This window comes from Hyalella azteca, unplaced genomic scaffold (assembly GCF_000764305.2).
Source record: "Hyalella azteca isolate HAZT.00-mixed unplaced genomic scaffold, Hazt_2.0.2 contig9815, whole genome shotgun sequence".
In the NCBI taxonomy this organism is placed as follows: Eukaryota; Metazoa; Arthropoda; class Malacostraca; order Amphipoda; family Hyalellidae; genus Hyalella; species Hyalella azteca.
The window spans coordinates 190,867-212,088 of record NW_025939875.1 but is presented as its reverse complement, the minus strand read 5'-3'; the positions used below and the strand labels follow the sequence as shown (position 1 = coordinate 212,088).

Below are 21,222 nucleotides of genomic sequence, written 5' to 3'. Positions count from 1 at the left end.
CTACACCTGCTGGATGAACACTTCTACTGCAGCGCTTTTTCCTATAGCTGCTGGATGAACACTTCTACTGCAGCGCTTGTTCTTATAGCTGCTGGATGAACCCTTCTACTCCAGCGCTTGCTTCTACAGCTGTTGAATGAACCCTTCTACTGCAGCGCTTGTTCCTACAGCTGCTGAATGAACACTTCTACTGCAGCGCTTGTTCCTATAGCTGCTGGGTGAACACTTTCACTGCAGCGCTTGTTCTTATAGCTGCTGGATGAACCCTTCTACTCCAGCGCTTGCTTCTACAGCTGCTGAATGAACCCTTCTACTGCAGCGCTTGTTCCTACAGCTGCTGGATGAATGAACCCTTCTACTGCAGCGCTTGTTCCTACAGCTGTCAGCTGCTGGAAGCTGGTGTCCTTACAGCTGCAGTGCTCTACGGCTGTTGGATGAACTATTCTACTGCAGTTCTTGTCCTTACAGCTGCTGGAAGAAGTATTCTACTGCAGTGCTTGTCCTTTCAGCTGCTGGATGAAGTATTCTACTGCAGTGCTTGTCTCTATGGCTGCTGAATTAATTTTCTTCCTGCAGCGCCTGTTGCAACAGATATTGGACATGCACTTTGTTATTACAGCTCAAAAATCAAAAGCATACGTCAACTGACTGTACGTTAAAATAGAGCAGCGAAATGACAATATCATATTCTCAAATTAGTTAATATATAAAATATAATGTAAAGCATTTAAAGTGGAAGTCATATCCATAGTTAACAACTACATCCCATGTTTTTCTGGAAGTAAAGGCGTTAAAGCCGAATAACATCTCATCTACTCATAAAACTAATTACATCAACGGTTCATCGTTGTGCTTCAACATTTTATGTGGACCTTGATGCATAAAGGCTTTATTCATAGGTTATTCAAGCTGTTGAAATAATGTTTCATCACTTCTTAATGCATCATAGTAATTTTCGTCCGAGGTTAATTTTTTCCTATGTCGCTGATAATTCGAGAAACTCGCCGTTTTCGGACAAACCACGTCACCAGTTTTCCTGTAAGCCAGTCACCCAGCCACATCAGTACGCCACTTAAGCCACTCTTTATCGTTTTTTAATTTCCTCCAACAAAAGATCGCAGCTTTGGTCCCTCCCAAAACTGATCTGCGCTGGATTAGCCTGCGCCAATTTCCCATTTCTGACAGAATTTTTGTGCAGCGTCGATACTGTGGCAGTTTGGCCGTGCACCATGGATAGCTTGTGTGTGCCCTACGTTCCAAGTAATGTTTTTTTTTAGAAAACTTTATCTCTCATCTTTTATAAAAGATTTCTTTGCATAAATTCTATTTATTATTTTTTATGGTCTTCTATATCCAATTTAACATTTTCGTAATGATTAAAGTGAATTTAGAATTCATTTATTTCCGCTTCAGAGCATAATCTTAAAATGTAAGTCAAAGGCTTTGAGTCAAATGGCATAACAAAATAATGGACATTTCTTAACTACTCTTTTCAGTTGATATTCAATTGATACGCAGTACACAATTTCATCCTAGACACTAGATACTAAATTTCTCACGTTTATTTTCGTTGAAAGCAAAACGGGTAAACGCAATTTCATGCCAATTCATCTTTGAAGCACCTATTAATTATATCTCCAAAGAGACTTTTTGAATAACTCTGAAACTTGATTCTCCCTTTAGGCGTTGAGTTAATCGACCTTTGCCGCAATCACGTGGTCATAACCAAATCCATTAGTCATTCTCCAACCTGGAATAAAGCATCATTTGGCAACAATAAACATTACCATTTGTTGCACAGACGGACACGATCCCTTAAAACGAAAGTCCTCCTGACGATTTATCCAAATTTACTGACGTGTCAAGATAAATAACTTCGCGGTTTATACTCCAAATTGCATGAAAATTAGCGCCTTTGTATATGCCTCGACTGATATTAATCTTGTACAAAAAAAATTCAATGAATATTGAATTAGACGTTGTTACAAATTGAATGTAAAATAATATTTCATTTATATAAAAACATTCACAAATTGCGCCATTCTAGCTATACAGATAAAAGTACATATATTCCCCAGCAGCTGCTCATTCCTATTTTTATTCCGATTTCTGTTATTCTTTTTTACATGCCAAGTCACGACCAGAATGCATTCTAGCCATATTTTTGTTCCTATTAACTTAATTAATTATTCACTTTTATTCGTGCATCTTAATAGGGTGAAGGAGGAATCATGACTCGCTGGAACAACGCGTGTATATATACTGGTTTTGAATGCATAGCTTACTTCAAAAGTTATTACACGCGAAAAAAAGATAAAACTTTCCATGGATCTGCGCAATGCAACTAATCTAAGGCTCGCGCTTAATAGTTAAAAAAATTTGAATTTCATCAGAAACATTCTGCTAAAATATGGAATAGAAAATAGTCATTTTTCGATGGTGATGTACATTTTCCAAAATGAGAAAAATTCTAAATTGATTATAGATGTTATTTGTAGCAGGAAAGTGTTTTCTAACTCTCGTATTTTTTAACCTCATTCCAAGAATATTTCAAACATAAAATTCCCTGATACTATCTACTGTTGCTTAATATTGTCGAAGGCAGCTTGGTAGTTAAAAATGCGTGATAAACTTGTAGTCAATTGTCGATGAGGTAGCGGCAGACATCAGCGAGCGATTAGATGGCGAGCGAATGTGCGTCAAAAATTGGCAGAAGAGAAGAGCAGTGTAGCTGCTAGGCTGATTGAGTTGTAGGCAAGAAGAGCAGTGTAGCTGCTAGGCTGATTGAGTTGTAGGCAAGAAGAGCAGTGTAGCTGCTAGGCTGATTGAGTTGTAAGTATGGACGCGTTATCAAGACGCGACCGCGACCATACATGGCACTAATTATCGGGACTTGCGGAGACAGGCGTTGTCGGTTCCGTGACCGTGGAGAATTTACTCGAACTTTATTTGTAATATTTCCAGTTTTTTTTTTGCTTTGAGTTTATCAGATTTACAAAAATTCCTTAATATTTGTTACGCATGCATGTGTTGAAGATACCAATAAATCCTCAATGCAAAATTTTAGATTTTTAATTGAAATTCAAAACTCAGCTGTGAAATTTTAAACGAATAGCATCCCATTGATGCTATAATCTGTGTACTTAAAAGCTGGAAAAGCACTGAGTGAAAATTATATGAAGACTTCGTGCAGCTCATCACAAAATATCCCATCCTTCGATAAACTATATATTTATTTTCGAGAACAGAGTATCCTTCTTCCAGCTAACATTTGTCGACGTTCGAAATCCGAGAAGCTTGTTATGCAGAGAGGAAGACTTCACCAGATGCGAAACTTACGAAATTTGAAGAATATCTTTAAGAATTTTGAATGTTTTGCAGTATTGGTCAAACTAATCTCTCAAGACAATGCATTCTTGAACGATGAATTCTAATAATAGGCAGAGGCTGCAGAGACAAAATCTCTTCCCACGGAACTGTCATGACGAGACAAGAATTTCTGGAACTGATCTCAGCCTCTGAGGATCACAAGTCCGCGTACTTGAGTGAACAGAAGTTAGTGATGGCAAAGACATGTGAGAGCGGCTTATAATTAATACATAATATAATAATATACAATATAAATTATGATGTACTATTGTTTTCAATCTTAATTGCAGCACTGGTCTTATCGGTTAATGAAGTTATAGTTGCCTCAATTCTTTCTGCATAATAAATGTATTAATATAAGAAATGAGATTAACACTTAAATTGATTTATAATTTGAAATGTTTGAAATAAAATATAAAATATCTATGGAAGATATTAAAATAATAATATATAAAACAATCAAATGAAATAAATATATAATAGATTATGCAGTCAGCATAATAAATGCAAATCATTTCATAGATGAATTAGCTTCCGTTAAATCTGTTCATTAATAGTAGGAACTCATCTTGATAGTAAGCAGAAAAATAGAAATCGATCGAAAATTTGGTCTTCTTCAAACCTATAAATGTATTTTCAATTATTCAATATCTTGGTTATTTTATTCTATAGGGTTCGAAATAAAGAAATTCATAATAATATGATCATTGATGATATATATGATATAAAGATAGACATTAATACTTTAAAAATATGTAAATATCTACTTCGTCGAATAATAGTATTCTGTCACAAACAGTTCAATTCGTATATAGTACTTAATAAATGCAAATAAACAAATTAATTTATGTGATCCAAATAAGTTTGCAAATACAAAATTAGTATACATATGAATTTGAAGCTACTTGCTTTTATTCATTCAAATGCACTGAATAAGTCATTCATAGGTTTCATTTTTTTCTACTTCCTATACAAGTGCTACGGCGTTAAAAAAAATATAACACTGTTTTTGCGTGTATGATTAGCGTATGTTAATAGAATGCAGTATTTTTAATTTCATCTCCATTGCGATGAAAATAAGAATGAATTTCCGTTTCATTCAAATTCACGTTTAAGATCACTATCCGTTTTTCGGTAAATTTCGTAAGCAAATGGGGCAGTGGCGCGTGATCAGTCACTGGTCGCGTAGGCAGGTAATATTAGCCTTTATTAGGCGGCCACATCTCCTTATGGAAGTCATTTCTCGGCTTAATATCCTCATGTCGGGGCCTTTCAGCGTCTGTAATGACCTGCCACAAACGGAAACCCCTTTGAAAAACATAAACTTTTAGAATGGACTTGGAATGTTTCTATGGCATTGCGAGTATTAATGAATCAAATTTATCGATTTAGAATATTCTTGAAAATAGCTAATTGAGTGAGACTTTTTTCTCATAATGACCCGGAAAATAGATTATAGATCCCCAATGTATAACGACATTTCTCAGAAGTTGCGGCGCTTGACTTGAGCGTCATGGTTGAACAATACAATTATTATTCATATGCAATTGGGATTGTCCGACAGCAGTGTATTTTAGCGAGCGTACCCAAGGTAAGTTTATGTAGTCCATCTTACTTTTCTTTATATGGATGCCCGGGTAGCTGAGCTAATTACTCATGCCCCAGTTAACTAGATGAGAGCTGAGCGTACGGCAGCTGCTCCCTGCTTGGGTGTGGTCCGCCGTAGTGGTGGTGGTGGTGGTTTTGTAATGGTGATGGTGTTGGTGGTGATAATGCGATGGTGGTGGTGGTGTATTGGTGATACTGGTGGTGGTGTGATGGTGGTAGTTATGGTGTGATGGTGATGGTTGTGGTGTGATGGTGGTGGTTGTTGTGTGATGGAAGGGGTTGTTGTGTGATGGTATTTGATCCTCCGATAGTGTTGGTTATCTGGTTGAGATTGTGTGGTTGTGGTTGCCCTCCGATGGTTTTGCACCGGAAATCATCAGAGGCTTCATAGAGTGGGTGGTCTACTGGTCGCGGGTTGACGATGGTGTAGAAGCAATAGTTTTAAAAATATATGAGTGCTAGTAAAAATGAATGACTGGTTGAATACACTGGGTTGAGGCGATGATAATTTAGATTTTAGAGGATCGTGGCCATTGTGAGTTCCTGTCAAAGTTGATGTTAATGAAGATGCGACTTGAAAAGTAACTTATATGTAAGCTGTGGTACAAACTATAGCAGATAGAAGGTGGTGGTGGTAAGGATGGGTTACGACGGGTGGTGACATTCAATGACAATAGGTGGAGGTGGTGAGTTTCAGTAAATGCAGGTAGAGGTGAGTTTTTGGCCCTAAGTCATCCACTTTGAGCGCAAATGAGCTCGAGTGTCCGTGGGTTGCAGTTTTTGGGTGACAGCAACTCTTGTAAGCTGCTTCTCTATGTTGCTGCTTCACTGCAACAACTGTCGCCAAATCATTGCCGTCTTGTTCATTACAAGCGACAATACAAATTTTCTACATACTTCAATTACAGCATGCAATGGATAAGCCGCACGAACGTTGCGCCACGGGATAGAACCGCCTTACACTCATCACAAGATGCACTGCAAACATAACAAATGTTATGTGAAAAACTTACATAACTGGGAAAAACACGTTATGTTATATTATACGAGTTCCGTTGCACACAACTTTGCACACAATTTCGCCTCGGTCAGCACAAATTTTATCGCATCAAGCGACAGTATCAATTCAAACACAAGTAACGCCACAGAGACAGAACCAACATAACAGAATCATACGTTACGTTGAAAAAACTTGCGTAATAATTCAACAAAGCTCAATAATAAGATAATAATAATTCAATAACTCAAAACGTTGCGCGTAAACGATGCAGTGCGCTCGGTGAAGTTCTAACTCCGCCTCCCATTGATGCGTCAACGCCTGCCTCGCGCAAGCCAAAAACAACCTTCCTCACCAGGACTAGAACCGCAGTTGTTATTTTTCTATAAAATATGAATCTTTTTTAAATTTAGAAAGAAGTTTGATACGTTTACTGAGTTTAATTGACGAATGTCGGTTCCTGATACTTCAACGGGCAAAATGTGGAACGCTTCACGATTTTGCGTGTCATCCTTGCGCAGGGGCCATGCTAATCTTCTCTGTATCGTTCCAATTTTAGTATATGTACCGCCGAAGCAGGTACGAGTGATTGCAGCATTGAGTGGATCACATGAAACGTTTCAAGGATGGCATCGAAGGTCTGGCCTCTGGAATATTGCTTCAGCAGCAAAACATCCGAGCTATAAGATGAAAATATAAAACTGATTTTATCACAATATTTTTGTGTCAATGTCTAAAACTTTCAAATTGATTAGAAAGCCTATAGGATTTGACAACAAATGTGGTGTATTCACAAAGAGAATGGAAAAAATCTTGTTCGCCATAGTTTTAAAGATGCATGTTTTAGCGAAATTTCTCTTCCATGACAGACAAAATATGATCACAATTTAATCTATTGAAACCAGTAATATTTCAGGCGCGCATGGAGCATCCTCCTGCCAATGAAGTATATATAAGTATTGGTTTAAAATAAATAAATCCAACGAGGACCATACAGTCACCGTCGGGCCTCATTTGTTGCTTAGCAACTATAATGTTCGTATTCGTGGGCAGCGACTGTACAATAATAAACAGATATATAGGTTCACCAACATAGCAAATATAATTATTTTATTCGTTTTCATTATTGATAAATTGATATTGATTATTTCAATTTTAAATTGTTTATAATATAAAATTTCCCAGTGATTTTCTAAGCAATCATTTATTTCTGATTCAAAGGGAAATAAACAAACTACACAGGTTAGAAATGCTTTGAGTTGCTCAAAGAGTTAGTCAAAATGATATCAAACTTGAAGCTTCCATTATCACCTGATATTCATCAGTACTCATCGTCTAAATAATATGGACCCGGTTTCATTTGATCGACAATTGGCCATCTCATACCGTACCTGCTTCGGCGGTACATGTACTAAAATTGGAACGATACAGAGAAGATTAGCATGGCCGTAATAGAAGATTAGCATGGCCGTAAAAAAAACCGTAAGTACTAAGTTTTTTGGGATAGCGAAATCCCAAACAATGACCCCATAAGAGTATTAAAATGTGCGGTAATGCAACGCTTTCAAGTTTTAGAATTAAAACCTAAGACATATTCAACCTTCTGCAATTCAACCATATATAGCATTCATTGGCCTGTCTCCGTGTTTCATTTGGTCCAGAAAATTTCTAATATCAGTGTACCTGCTTCGGCGGTACATATACTAAAATTGGAACGATACAGAGAAGATTAGCATGGCCCCTGCGCAAGGATGACACGCAAAATCGTGAAGCGTTCCACATTTTTAACCGCACTAATCTACTTCACTAAACTCACTGTAGTACACAACAATTCTTATAAATTACACTGGAGATAATTCAAACATAATTGTGAAATTCTCAGTCATTACCCAATACTCGAGCTCGGCTTGGAACACGTTGCCAGTGCCGGATGAAAAACTTGCGTCATTGGTTTCGGATGGCTACTTTTTCGATGTCAATCGACGACCCACGATAGGCAAATCTGTTTCATGTACGAGAATAATGTAGGATCCATGTGAATTGATGAATATACAATACTCCTGAGGCTGATGGAGAATTATCAAACGTGCCAGAACGAGCCTAATTAAAGAGTGAAGACACGCACTCAGCAATTTCTAAAACAGGGAGCCAGAGCTGTGTAAGATGACATTGGAATTGATGTAATTTTTTATGAATTAAGGGTATGTAACTCAATCACATGGTGCAGGTACATAGTTCAGCAATGAAATTACAGAAAAGTCCCCCGTCTGAGTTGGGAAATGTGCGATCATGCGATTTTCTTAAAATTCAAATCTTGGACTGAGCCAAACTCATGTTCGCAATCAGCATGGTTACTATAATTTATAAACATGTTAGACTGTAACAACCTTAAAATCACTCCACAGTCACAGTGTACCATTCCTTAGCTAGTTGATCTCAGTGCTTCATGTGGTCGAAAAAATTTTAAATATAAGTGTACCTGCTTCGGCGGTACATATACTAAAATTGGAACGATACAGAGAAGATTAGCATGGCCCCTGCGCAAGGATGACACGCAAAATCGTGAAGCGTTCCACATTTTTAACCGCACTAATCTACACCACCAAACTCACTGTGGCAAGCACCAATTCTTATAAATTACACTGGACTTAATTCAAACATAAGCGTGAAATTCTCAGTCATTATCAAATACTCGGCAGAGACAGCATCTGGGCTCAGTTTGTCGCGCGTTCGAATTAAACGGCGCGGTCAATAGTGGTTTTGGGAAGCTGGCACAGAGATGCGGATGAATATAAGCTGAGGAATACAAATTTAAGTACGTTTCGGTGGATTTTTCGGGGTTTTAACCCCAATGAAAAACTGATTCAAATCATCCAGACTATACATCTGTCGACAATAATACTTGTGATATCATTTTTGTGAAATTTTTCCTTAATTCGAATTGAATTTGTTACAGATAATTTCACGGAACATATTTTACTGAGATTCGTTGCGCTCAGCTGAATTTTTGCAACCCCGAAACTTAGCTATTAAGCACACGGTAACACTGATCTCAAAACCAAGCTTAGAAGAAAAAATTTATTAATATTCTCCTTCCACGTTCTTATCATTTTTCCTGGTTGTTATACTGCCCAAGAGAAATAAGCGAGTTACAGTATGGTGAGATTTTTGGGGGCTATAGAAGCGTGAAATGCTTCAAGATTTTGCGTTGCATCTTTCCGCAGAAGCCATACTAAACATGCTAGTCTATAAATTTCAGCATTTATTGTAACGTTAGAGGTTTGTCATCATACACATGTAATTTATATTGGATATCAGTCTCGGCAACAAAGCATCCACCGTGGCGTGATAAGCGTCATTATTTTATGTTCGTGTTGTGGCCACGTTAGCTTCAAAACTTTCACCTTATTTGAAATTACTAGGTGATTGCATGAGCGAAGTAAATGTCTACAGAAGGCGAGCCACGTTGATTGAATTCGAGAATAGGTTTCAGTTCTCCCATCGTTGGAGCTGCAGACCTCAGGCTAAGCTGAAGAAAAGTTTTTAGAGAGGGAAATTTTATAACATCCAAAAACAGGAATTATTTATAAATTATATTAGTAAAACCCGGACATATTCACTGAGTATGTAAAATAGCTCAGAGATTTGCAGTAGTGCCATCAATTTTACGCAATTGTCTGGTATGTAAATGACAGTAGATGGAATAATTTATAATTCATTTTGAAAACAAATGATCAATTCATTTTGAATACAAATGATCAATTCTTCATTGCAGCAACAATCCATTGGAAACCAGCCATGTTGCATTGGTACGTTCCATTTCCTACTTAGTTCATTTTATAGACTACTGATCAAACAGTCTTTATGTAACACCCGTTTCTTGTGACCGATAAATATTCCAAACATAGTGTACCTGCTTCGGCGGTACATATACTAAAATTGGAACGATACAGAGAAGATTAGCATGGCCCCTGCGCAAGGATGACACGCAAAATCGTGAAGCGTTCCACATTTTTAACCGCACTAATTTACTCTACCAAACTCACTGTATTCGCTTCTAGAGCAGATACAACTAGTAATATCTAAACGTAGATACTTTGCATTTTTGGCTACCCAGATTGGCCAGGAAAAAATTCCCACTGTCAAAGCAGTGCTTACCGTGAGAGTTCGAGACTGCGAGGCTGGTGTGCTTTTGAGAATCTGGCTCAATAATCCGGCCACGCGGATGAAGGAAAAAGTTTTAATTTAGTGAACAATGGAAATAAAATCAAATTCTGTTTAGTCATATTGTCTACTATCGAGAGAAATTAAAGATTTGAATCAATAGGGAGATTGGAACGTACTTTGAATTAAACTAATTTGTTCATAGTCGTATTTCAACAGCCATGAACGAAGCACATGGCTACCTATGCAACAAGTCTTCTTCGACGTAAAAGCTATTTCTTTCTTAATGTTCAATGAAAATTCAGTTGGGTTACATGAATCAAGTTTGTCCAGTTAAATGTGGAATGCTTCGGAATTCGGGGAGTCTTTTTTGCGCAGGAGCAACGCTTATTTTTTTCTCTATCGTTCTCAATTACTATCGTTTCAATTTGATTGCAGTTTTACTGGCCTTTATTATTTGGATTACTTCATGATGAATGAAAGAACTGAAAAAAATTTGTACAGAAAATGTCTTAACTTTTCATCTCCTTCGCTTCACAACATCCGCACTACCGGACCCGGAGACAAAATCTCAAAACAACCGCCGCCGCCCAGCCTCGAACCCGCGCGCCGCGGCAAACACTCACTGCGCTCTATGCCGAGCGCGAGTATTGGGTAAAGACTGAGAATTTCACAATTATATTTGAATTATCTACAGCGTAATTGATAAGAATTGGTGCGTGCTACAGTGAGTTTAGTGAAGTAGATTAGTGCGGTTAAAAATGTGGAACGCTTCACGATTTTGCGTGTCATCCTTGCGCAGGGGCCATGCTAATCTTCTCAGTATCGTTCCAATTTTAGTATATGTACCGCCGAAGCAGGTACACTGTTACTTGAAAATTTCTCGACCAAATGAAACACGGAGACAAGCCAATGAATGTTACACTGCGTAGGGAACTATTGCCGGGGTAGTTAAGTTTTTTGTAAGCTTATATTGTTGAATTGCAGAAGGTTGAATTTGTCGTAAGGTTTAATTCTAAAACTTAGAAGCGTTGCATTACCACACATTTTCCTACTCTTATGGGGTCATTGTTCGGGATTCCGCAATTGAACTTTTACTTACGGTTTTCTATTGAAATTTTCGCCCTTAACCTACAACTGAGCACAGCTACTGTTGTCTTCTTAGATAGTTTTGTGTTATCGGCTGTAATATTTTTCGTGTATCTTTAGCCTTTATCTGGCACGTCTGAAATTCCCTTTCGGCCCCAAGTAAAGCAAATTTAACATTTCGCATGGATCCAAATGTTCCATTTCATATAGTGTTCATTTTCACGTGTCCATGGTGATCGAAACAGACCGTATGTTCCTCATCTTTGTTGCGCAAGCCGTCGACCGAAACTGAAAATATTTATTGAAAATAATTATTATTAATTTTATAATTTATTGAAAATAATTATTGAAACTGAAATAATTATTACGCCGTTGCCTAGCAGCTATTTTTGTGTTTCTTGAAGTGCCTGACATGTCGGTGTGGAAAAATATGTATAATAGAAGTATATAATATAATTAATATATAAGTAAAGTTATTGGGTTCTATCTTCACTTGCTTCATTGCAGTGCAGTGAAGATTTACGTGTTCCAAAATCTTCTTTTTTAAACGGAATGCTCGTTACGTACAGTATATTTCAACTGAATAAACCAAAAAATGTTTATTGTTTTTGTTAAATTTATGAAGCTGATGCAAAATGCTTTATATCTAAAATTAGCTGTTTTAGATATGGATATCATCCATACTATAAAAACTTATAAGGTATATGGTTTAAATGGTTATAATTTATTATGTTTTATTAGCATGGCTTTTAGTTCCAAAAGTGATGACGTCTTTCAATTTTTTTAAAGTTTTCGTCGGCATTTTTCAACTTTTCTGCTCTGATGCCACATGAGATAAGGTTGAAATATGCACTTGTTGCGTTACCCTACTGAGTTGCGTTTATTCTTTTAAAACTCAAACATATTTCTATTCAGTTTGTTGTATTGATCCACAGTGGAAAAAATTATGCAACCGTTACGATTAATCATTCTGTTTAAACGGAATAAGACAATAATATTTTAAGATATGTGATAAGTCTTCGGAATTAAAGCATTTCTGCTAGGACCTCTATTTCCTTGTCTTTTTGAGTTAAGCGATATTAAATCAGCAGTGCAACACATTTTAGTAGCAAATTCTCTTAGTTCAATGGAAGTAATATTGACGCATGCACTGCACCAGAAGCTCGCGTTTGTTAAGCTGTTTATTAAAGCATTAGGGCCAGATAAATCAGCATCCCCTAATTGTGTCAGTTTAATGATAACAAAATTATCCCTGATGAAAGTCAGATACATTTTTGTTTGGCCACTAATGCTACGGATGCTGACACCAAATAAGACCAAATGACAAATGATGCATATTATTTGCACCGCAGGCCTGTTGGCTTGCAGTAGAATAGACTTAATTACAATGAGTAAGTCTTATAAGTACTTGGTAAAAATTCTAATTGCAACTTATTCGTATAACGTGGCTTCAGAGCATCCCTTACATTCGTACATTGATTTGCTCAGAAAAATGAAGACGTGCGTAAAGGGCTCTTTGTATAATTTCATAATGATGTTTTAACCGAGGAAAAAGGGATAACTGGGATGTTGCACTGAAGTTGTGTAGGTCGTTAACCACGTGTGTTGTTTGATATAAGATGCCTCGACCACGCATTATTATATAAACCCGCAACAATTCAAGGTACGGATTTGAATATTATTCTCTGAAATTTTGTTGAGGGACCTTTCCTCATTTTGTTTTGAGGTTGTTTGAAAATAATAAGTTTGTCAATAAATGTAAACTGCTACAAATATTTGAGTCTAATGTTCGTGTTGGTTGTGATGCGTCTATCTCGAAGGTGAATTGTGAACGTAGCACATACATTTTTTTTTTAAACCTTGAGTCGTTTCCTCGTCCTTCAAGGATGTAGCAATTTTTAGATATATTACCGAGCAACTTTTACCATAATCACGATCACTCATTAATGTAAAACAATGTGAGCTTTTGGAGCCCGCGTTACAAACCAAATGATCAGTGCAAGGGGCAGTTGCTTTAATTATTAACTGAAAAATTATATTAATTGCAAAAAGAGAAGTAGAGAGAATATCTTTAAAAGCATAAGTAGAGAGAATATCGCGTAATTATTATTAAACTGGATTTTTTAAGTTTTACAAATCTATATAATTTAAAACATTATTTTCATGATATTAGACAATTACTAGAACATTTCAAATTAATATAAAATAATTTAATTTTTCCTTCTTTCACCTCAATGACCTCGTAAACACAGCCGGACCCGGACACAGAATCTCAAAACAACCGCCGCCGCCCAGCCTCGAACCCGCGCACCGCAGCCAGCACTGCCGGGCTCCGGCGCTCTAAGCCGAGCGCGAGTATTGGGTAAAGACTGAGAATTTCACAATTATATTTGAATTTTTTTTTCAGTGTAATTTATGAGAATTGGTGCGTGCTACAGGAGTTTAGTGAAGTTGATTAGTGCGGTTAAAAATGTGGAACGCTTCACGATTTTGCGTGTCATCCTTGCGCAGGGGCCATGCTAATCTTCTCTGTATCGTTCCAATTTTAGTATATGTACCGCCGAAGCAGGTACGCTAGATGTGACCAAATTGTGGACCATATGTAACCGAACCTATGTTTATGAACTGAAAAATTTACAATAAACATTCGAAGCAGCTCAGAGAATACTGCAATTTCAAAGAATATCGCGACTGTTATTACCGTTTAACAATTAGGGATCTCAATAATGGTAAAAATTTGTTAATAAAGATTATATAACTTGTTTTTCTCATAATATTCTCACAATTATCAATTTTAAAATCGATTGTATTCTTTGCATAATAATATTTAAACAAAGTTCTTTTTCATTAGTTCTCTTAGTTTTTTGTCAAATTGCTTTTAGATTGCGTCTTGATTCGAGCAATGTCAGAAAGTATATGACTTTCTGACATTGCTCGGTTAAAAAGTAATGGTAAAAAGTAGAGGTAAAGGAATGACTTTACCTTTAAGTGTATGACTTAAAGGTAAAGGTCTCATCTGTCATAGAGAATGCTCGTACAAATGTACCAATGATCTAACCATAGAATTTGAATGTTGAATTCAAGTTTTATGCATGCATATTCTTTAGCGTTACACCAATCATCCCTCGCAGATTCTTTCACTAAACAAATCTGCGTCCAAGTCGTTTTCGTCAATTGCATTTTAATGAGAGACTGTTCATATGTGTTTCCAATTAGTGACATATCGAGACTATCAGAACTCGGACATAATCAGATGATCGCATGCCTGTTGTTTCATGCGCCTGATGGAGGAATGTCACTCAGTGTATCTGCTTCCACGGTACAAGTACTAAAATGTGTACAATACATTGAATATTAGCCCAAGGATCTCTCACAAAATCGTGAAGCGTTCCATGTAATTATCAGCTCTCTTATTACTTTCAAGATAAAGTTGTAGAATCATTAATCGTAATATGATAAATGCAAGTTTTCCAATCATGTACTAATTATCCGAAAACACGTTGTTTTCCTCAGCCGTGATTCCTTTTCGCTACTAACTTGGCACGCTGCACGGAGGATATCAGCTCGCCTAGAGAGCGATGTTTGAGATTACTGATAATTTTGTGAAAAATGGTATCCTTAATGTTATTGCGTTTGTTAACTATGAATATTCTCTAAGATGGAGGGGAATATTTGAAGTTTTGACGGCATCTGTTTAATAGACTTACGGTAATCGAATTGATTACGGATAATTCATTCCTTATATCTTTCTTAATTTCAGGACGTTTAACAGTGTTAAAGTGGACAATTTATCGGCTTAATGTGCATGAATATCAAATGTATCAAAGTTGACTGAAGATGTTACTTTATAGTTGGTGTTGCCATTGTTTTCAAATAAAGACATTCCCGTGGCGACAAATTCTCGCGCTGATGGCCACACAAAGACAGCGTTGGGCCTGTGACAAGCCATGCATTGTTCCATGGCTCACTTCGGGTGGTCGCGGACAAAGATCTTACCTCGCAGATCAAACTAGGAAAATGTGTCTTCGAAGATCACGATCACAAAAGACACACACAAGAGACCAAAATCCCAAGATTAAACACTGCTCATTTCAGATCATGACCACTTGTTTTATTTTTTCCATTATATGCTCTTTGGTAAATTCGTCTACGTAAACACTTCGAAACACATCGAAAATGTTTTCGAGCCAATCGCAGGAGCAAGGGGACGAACTTGCTTATGAATTTTTTTTCCTCTAATATAAATTATCAAATTGGTTTGATTTATTTTGCTTTATTTTCACGCGTTCGTGGAATATCAGGCTTCAAAAAAATTTTTAGAATACACTTAAAACCTATTAATCGTCTATCATTTTTTATTTTCTACTTTTGTTAATTTTATATTGATATTACATGTTACGGGGGCTTCACGAGAATTTGTCATTCTCACAGTCGTCAATAATGTTTTTTTTCCTTGCAACCTCTGCCTGTGTGGTAATTTTTGGTTTACTTTTATGCACTTACCCGCTCAATTATTTGATATAGCGGATTTTTTTTTTTAGTTTTTTAGAACTTGCTTTCATGCTCGGTTTTCATTTTCTTATCAATTTGCCACGCATCCTCTCATCTCCGCATCCTCCTTATTTTCTCATCTAGTAGCTTATTTGTCACTTTGCCTGTTTGTGTTTCTTTTAAGTGATGATTGGACATGTTTCTTAGCTTCAAAATTTCTTACATGCATGGTCAGGGTTCTTTACATGCTTGTTGCTAATTGATTAATTTTAACATTTTAAGTTAGCGTTTTTTTCTCACATTATTTAACCAAACGTCAAATCGCTTATCATCGTCTCAGTTGATTACATCGCATTGAGTTTTTGTGTACTCAAAGATTTCACATAAAAATCTATTGCGTAGCATTTGCATTTTTAAAATTATGTTCCAATTGTACTGTTGAATTTGTGAAGGCTTTGTGTGGGCTGTCTTGACATATAGGTTGGTCACTTTAAGGCAGAGGACGTGACCGCGAAGTGGGCGACTCATCAGCAGGATTAGAAGGAATTGTCTGTGACGCGTAGACAAACCTCCTTCAGGATCTGTTGTTCACACCAGATATTTGGGGGAATTAGTCGCGTTTATTTCTGACTCGCCCTAGCTGCCGCGGGAACTCGAACTGAATTCCAACAGTATTCATTCCGAACTGAATTCCAACAGTAATCATTCCGAACTGAATTGCAAAAGTATTCATTCCAAACTGAATTCCAACAGTATTCATTCCAAACTGAATTCCCAAAGTATTTATTCCGAACTGAATTCCAACAGTATTCATTCCAAACTGAATTCCCAAAGCATTCATTCCAAACTGAATTCCAACAGTATTCATTCCGAACTGAATTCCAACAGTATACATTTCAAACTGAATTCCAAAAGTATTCATTCCAAACTAAGTTCCCAAAGTATTCATTCCAAGCTGAATTCCAATAGTATTCATTCCAAACTGAATTCCAGCAGTATTCATTCCAGATAGCTTCCTTTCGCAGGTGCGTTCGAGAGATTAAAAGCATTTATTTAAATATTTTTTGCTAAATTTAATATATAATTTTCTGCTAAAAATTTACAAGAAATTAAATTATTGTTTCGTTAACTTTTCATTGGTACTCGTGTCACTCTTAACCTATTTCTGCTTCCTTACTATAGAAATTTTTGAATAATTAGTCTTGTTTGTTCATTTTTCGTTTACTCGCTCTTTATTTAAAAACTCAAACTAAAAAACACCAACATTAATTAGCATAAGGGACCTCACCGGAGTAGTTCATCCAAGTTTTTTAATAAAACATAAGAATTGGTATTATATTCACGAAATATAAATTTTCAATTTGTAGCAAATACATTTACTTAAATTTCAGCATTTCCGCTTGAAATAAAATATACAAAATATTATTTTCTGTGAAATTTTTTAATACAATTCACGGATGAGATCTTAAATTTTTTGGGTGTGGCCCGAAATTTAGAGTCTCTTCGGTAATAAAAAAATTATTTCGTATCTTAAGATCAGTATTCTTGATAAATTTGTTTCAGCATATTATAGTTTTAAATCGAACTTTTGTTAAGCCAGCTATTTGGCAACATAATATGTCAACATTGGTTTAAAATTATGATATTTTGGCGATTTTTATGACCATCAATCACGATTAATAATGCAGTGAAAAACTTTCCATTGATTTTTCCTTTAAGAAGAAAATCAATTAATTTTTCGGTTCTAATGTTGATAATTTCTATTGAGTTCGAGCACGACGAGAATGTGAAACATACTCGTACTCGTCGCAGTAGTGTACTAAGTAGCACTTAGCGTAACACGAAGATATACGGAGCGTGCCACGTTCCTTACCTACGATAGGCACGCAAATTAGCCGTTGGCCAAAACCCAAACCGCAAGAGGCGGGCCTCTTAATTAAAACTAAAAATGAACTGCCGTCCTCCTCAAATGCAGTAAATTGAAAAACTCCCAGCGTACTGATCAACTCGCTTTAAAAAGCATGTTCGCATTGGAAATTAATTTATATGCATTGTATTCCGACAAGTCGCGCAAGTAGAGCAAAAAAATACTGGTACAATTAAATGCCATTGTGATGGTTAAATAGAATTTAAATATTTTTGTAAATTATTTCAATAGATTTCAAGTAAATATAAGTGTGTTTGGAGATTCTATAATTTTTCGCGGATATTTCTTTGATAAACTACATTTCAACCTTTAAATAAATAACTTTTGTCTTTGATTCTCACTGTCAGTCTAAAACCGGGGAGAGCTTCTACTAGTAATGTTTAGTCGCATTTTTATATTTAGTCTCACTTTTATAGTATATTAAAAATAAGAGCGTTAATACTATCACAAAAATTCTTCTAATATGTATCCTTCTATGCATCACTTAGTCAGGCTGTGCCAGACTAAACGAGCAGCAATTTTTGTGGAGGTTTTTTAGTCTACACTTAAGTCCCTGTTAGTGATTGGTTAATACGTCTCTGGTACGTCAACACCGTCGTCACGCCGCTTTGTCTCCTAACGTGCGTAACTGAACGCGTTACGTCAAACTCTATACCTCCCACGCATGCCTTACTGTCCCGACCCTATATAGGACACGAACTAAATTTAAGATCAAGGGTAAAAAGTTGGAAGTGAAGACGGGTATAGAATTAGAGGAATTTGACATTTCTTGTTTGTTACATGTTTCTGTTAATAAATATATTAGAAAAAATAATTCTACTACTTTTTAAGATTCCTGATTTTTGACCAATATTTAACCTCTATTAGTTTTTCATATTCGACACCCATGGCCAATTAACAATCGCCCATGATCAGCCCAAATGTACCTAGTGAGTATATATGTATGTAAATGCTTCATGCAGCATTCATGTTATACGGCAAATTCTGATTCTTAATCACATACGTATAAGCCCGATCATGATCCCCCTTCATATTCATGCTCTATTCTGATTCACATATTAAGCCTATTTATTTGAATTTTATATTTTTAATATTCTGATTCCTCATCCTATAAAAACATTATTCAATTTCACGTATCACACACATTTTTATTTTAAATCATGAATTAGGCGTTTTCTGAATCCTTACGATTGATTTTTTCTCGTCATTAATCATTTGTAAGACTTACCAAGAATCCTTTGGAAGACGTTTTTGGATTCTGAATAATCTGTTGTACCTTGTCTGATTATTGATGATATATTTGATTAATTCGTATATATTTTAACAAGTCTCATTCTCAATTATTTCACAGTTTCCGATTCCTAAATAATAAACTTCGTCTGATGCTGAACTGAAGCCGTCCAGCACCATACATCTTGACCTCATGCAGTGCGTGTCGTCTAAGTTTGCGACAAACCCAATCTTGTAATTCTTATCCGTAGCCGGCAACCTGCCCGCGACCGCACTGCGACCCTCTCGATCGGACCCACCGTCGTAATCCCGACTTAGGAAGCACACATGGCACGCCTGACTAACTCCGGCGCTCGATCGTAATCGCGCGTGAACCAAGCCGCGCATTACGAGAATTTCACGATTCGTCGTCGCTCGTCTGGAAACGATATTGGATGCATTAAAAGGATCAGGTTTTGGTTATTCTAGCCTGAGTTGAATAGTTTTAGCACAAGTATTTCGATAGTGACGATAGAGTGAGCAGTATTTTTCACGATTCTTCGTCGCTCTACTGGAAACGATATTATGGATGCATTAAAAGGATCAGTTTTTAGTTATTCTAACCTTGGAAACAATTCTGGATGCAGTTAAAAGATCAGGTTTATGTTATACTAACCTGAGTGTGAATTGTTTTCGCACGTGTATTTCAATAGTGACGATGAAGTGAGTAGTATTTAATGTTTATAATGCAATTGTAATCGCCTTTCTCTGTAAGAGTATAATAAGCAAAACTTTAACACCGAGAATCACATGTAATAGATATTTTTACTAAACACTTCTATAGTTAAAAATTTCTTTTCGATAGAGAAATTGTTACAAGTCTTGAGTTATATAATTCTAGTTGATTGCGTTGATTAAGTTGGTATCATAAACGGATTGAAAGTTTGATCTTATTTTATTGTATGACTTTTAGATAGGTTAAGCGGAATTTAGAAGTATCCATGATACTACACAACTGTTACAGTGGGGGGGAAATAAATATTCGTACACTTGAAAAATCGTATTTTGATGTATGTAAGTACATAAACTTAACAGGAAAAGTGATTTAAATTATGTATAGAGACGCATAGTATTCAAAAATACTATCAAAAGAAATTAAATCTCAATGCAACAAAAAACAATGCAACATGTTCACTTTTCGGGTGAAAAAAGTTGTTGCATTGAGATTTAATTTCTTTTGATAGTATTTTTGAATACTATGCGTCTCTATACATAATTTAAATCACTTTTCCTGTTAAGTATGTGTACCTACATACATTAAAATACGATTTTTCAAGTGTACGAATATTTATTTCCCCCCACTGTATATTGGTCTATCAAAATGTGTTGTAGCTATGCTATGTAAATATACTGACCCAAAAGCTGTGCAAAAGTCGGAAATCGAGGTCTTGTCAGCATTCAATTGTGATGCCTGATGAAATTATCGACTTTATGATTGCCATTGCCGGTGCGCATCGATGGGAACGTGGAGTGCGCTTCATCATATTTATTTTAGTATTATTTTATGAAATAGAATATTTCCGTGCTCCGACATTTCATTGTTCTGTTCACCATTTTATGAGGGGGCTCTTGGCACGATTAATTAGTCTAAAATTGATGCTCGGCTTTGCAGCGACGTACTGAAAGTTGATTTCAGGTGTCACATTTTTAATATTAAATTAATTAAGAATAATAATATCGTAAAATTAAAAATAATTTGCACGATTTTAAAATACATAGAAAAAAGTTTAATTATATAAATATGTAACGCGATTTCACATGCAGATTTTAATAATTGAAGACGAGAAAAAAATTACCTAAATTCTGTATTTTTATATCGGATTTTTATTGAAACTTAATTATCACGCTTTTATTGCGATACTTGTATCACAACATAATATATACGCGACCAAATTTATCCATCATCTACTCCTATTTTTGCGTGTGTATAAAAATGCTGGCCCCGATATGCCATGAATAGGAATCCCTTGAAAGGCTAATGAGACAGAGGCGATTGATGGCGTATTATATACGCGCGCTCAGAGCAGGCGGGCGTTTGAGGAGCAGTTGGCTTGTTGGTGCGAACACATGGTAACGGGAACACAGATGGCAGGGGTAACTCTACTGCTGGTTACTTTGATAATCATCAGTTTGATTATCTGATTATTATAAGACATCAGACTAGTTGAGAGTTAAACTTTAAGCATGAAGTTGGTTAATTTAAATCCGAATATATTGGTGTTAGAGGCTTTCTAGTAATCGCTAGCAAATCTTAGAATGGTTTTCTTAAGCTGGCGACTTCTTGGCTCATCATCTTAAGGTTACCTTA

The 21,222-nt window shown here is 36.2% G+C and overlaps 7 non-coding genes across 7 annotated transcripts; 4 read left to right on the top strand and 3 right to left on the bottom strand.

Annotated features, from left to right (window-relative positions):
• Positions 1-6,450: 6,450 nt before the first annotated feature.
• On the bottom strand, positions 6,451-6,557 carry LOC125178447. The gene has a single exon (XR_007156902.1). It is a non-coding gene; the product is annotated as a U6 spliceosomal RNA (small nuclear RNA).
• Positions 6,558-7,361: 804 nt separating this feature from the next.
• Positions 7,362-7,473, top strand: LOC125178443. The gene has a single exon (XR_007156898.1). It is a non-coding gene; the product is annotated as a U6 spliceosomal RNA (small nuclear RNA).
• Positions 7,474-7,653: 180 nt separating this feature from the next.
• On the top strand, positions 7,654-7,760 carry LOC125178446. Its single transcript, XR_007156901.1, has one exon. It is a non-coding gene; the product is annotated as a U6 spliceosomal RNA (small nuclear RNA).
• Positions 7,761-8,449: 689 nt separating this feature from the next.
• Positions 8,450-8,556, top strand: LOC125178445. Its single transcript, XR_007156900.1, has one exon. It is a non-coding gene; the product is annotated as a U6 spliceosomal RNA (small nuclear RNA).
• A 1,327-nt stretch (positions 8,557-9,883) lies between these two features.
• On the top strand, positions 9,884-9,990 carry LOC125178444. The gene has a single exon (XR_007156899.1). It is a non-coding gene; the product is annotated as a U6 spliceosomal RNA (small nuclear RNA).
• Positions 9,991-10,895: 905 nt separating this feature from the next.
• Positions 10,896-11,002, bottom strand: LOC125178442. The gene has a single exon (XR_007156897.1). It is a non-coding gene; the product is annotated as a U6 spliceosomal RNA (small nuclear RNA).
• A 2,691-nt stretch (positions 11,003-13,693) lies between these two features.
• On the bottom strand, positions 13,694-13,800 carry LOC125178441. Its single transcript, XR_007156896.1, has one exon. It is a non-coding gene; the product is annotated as a U6 spliceosomal RNA (small nuclear RNA).
• Positions 13,801-21,222: the final 7,422 nt, after the last annotated feature.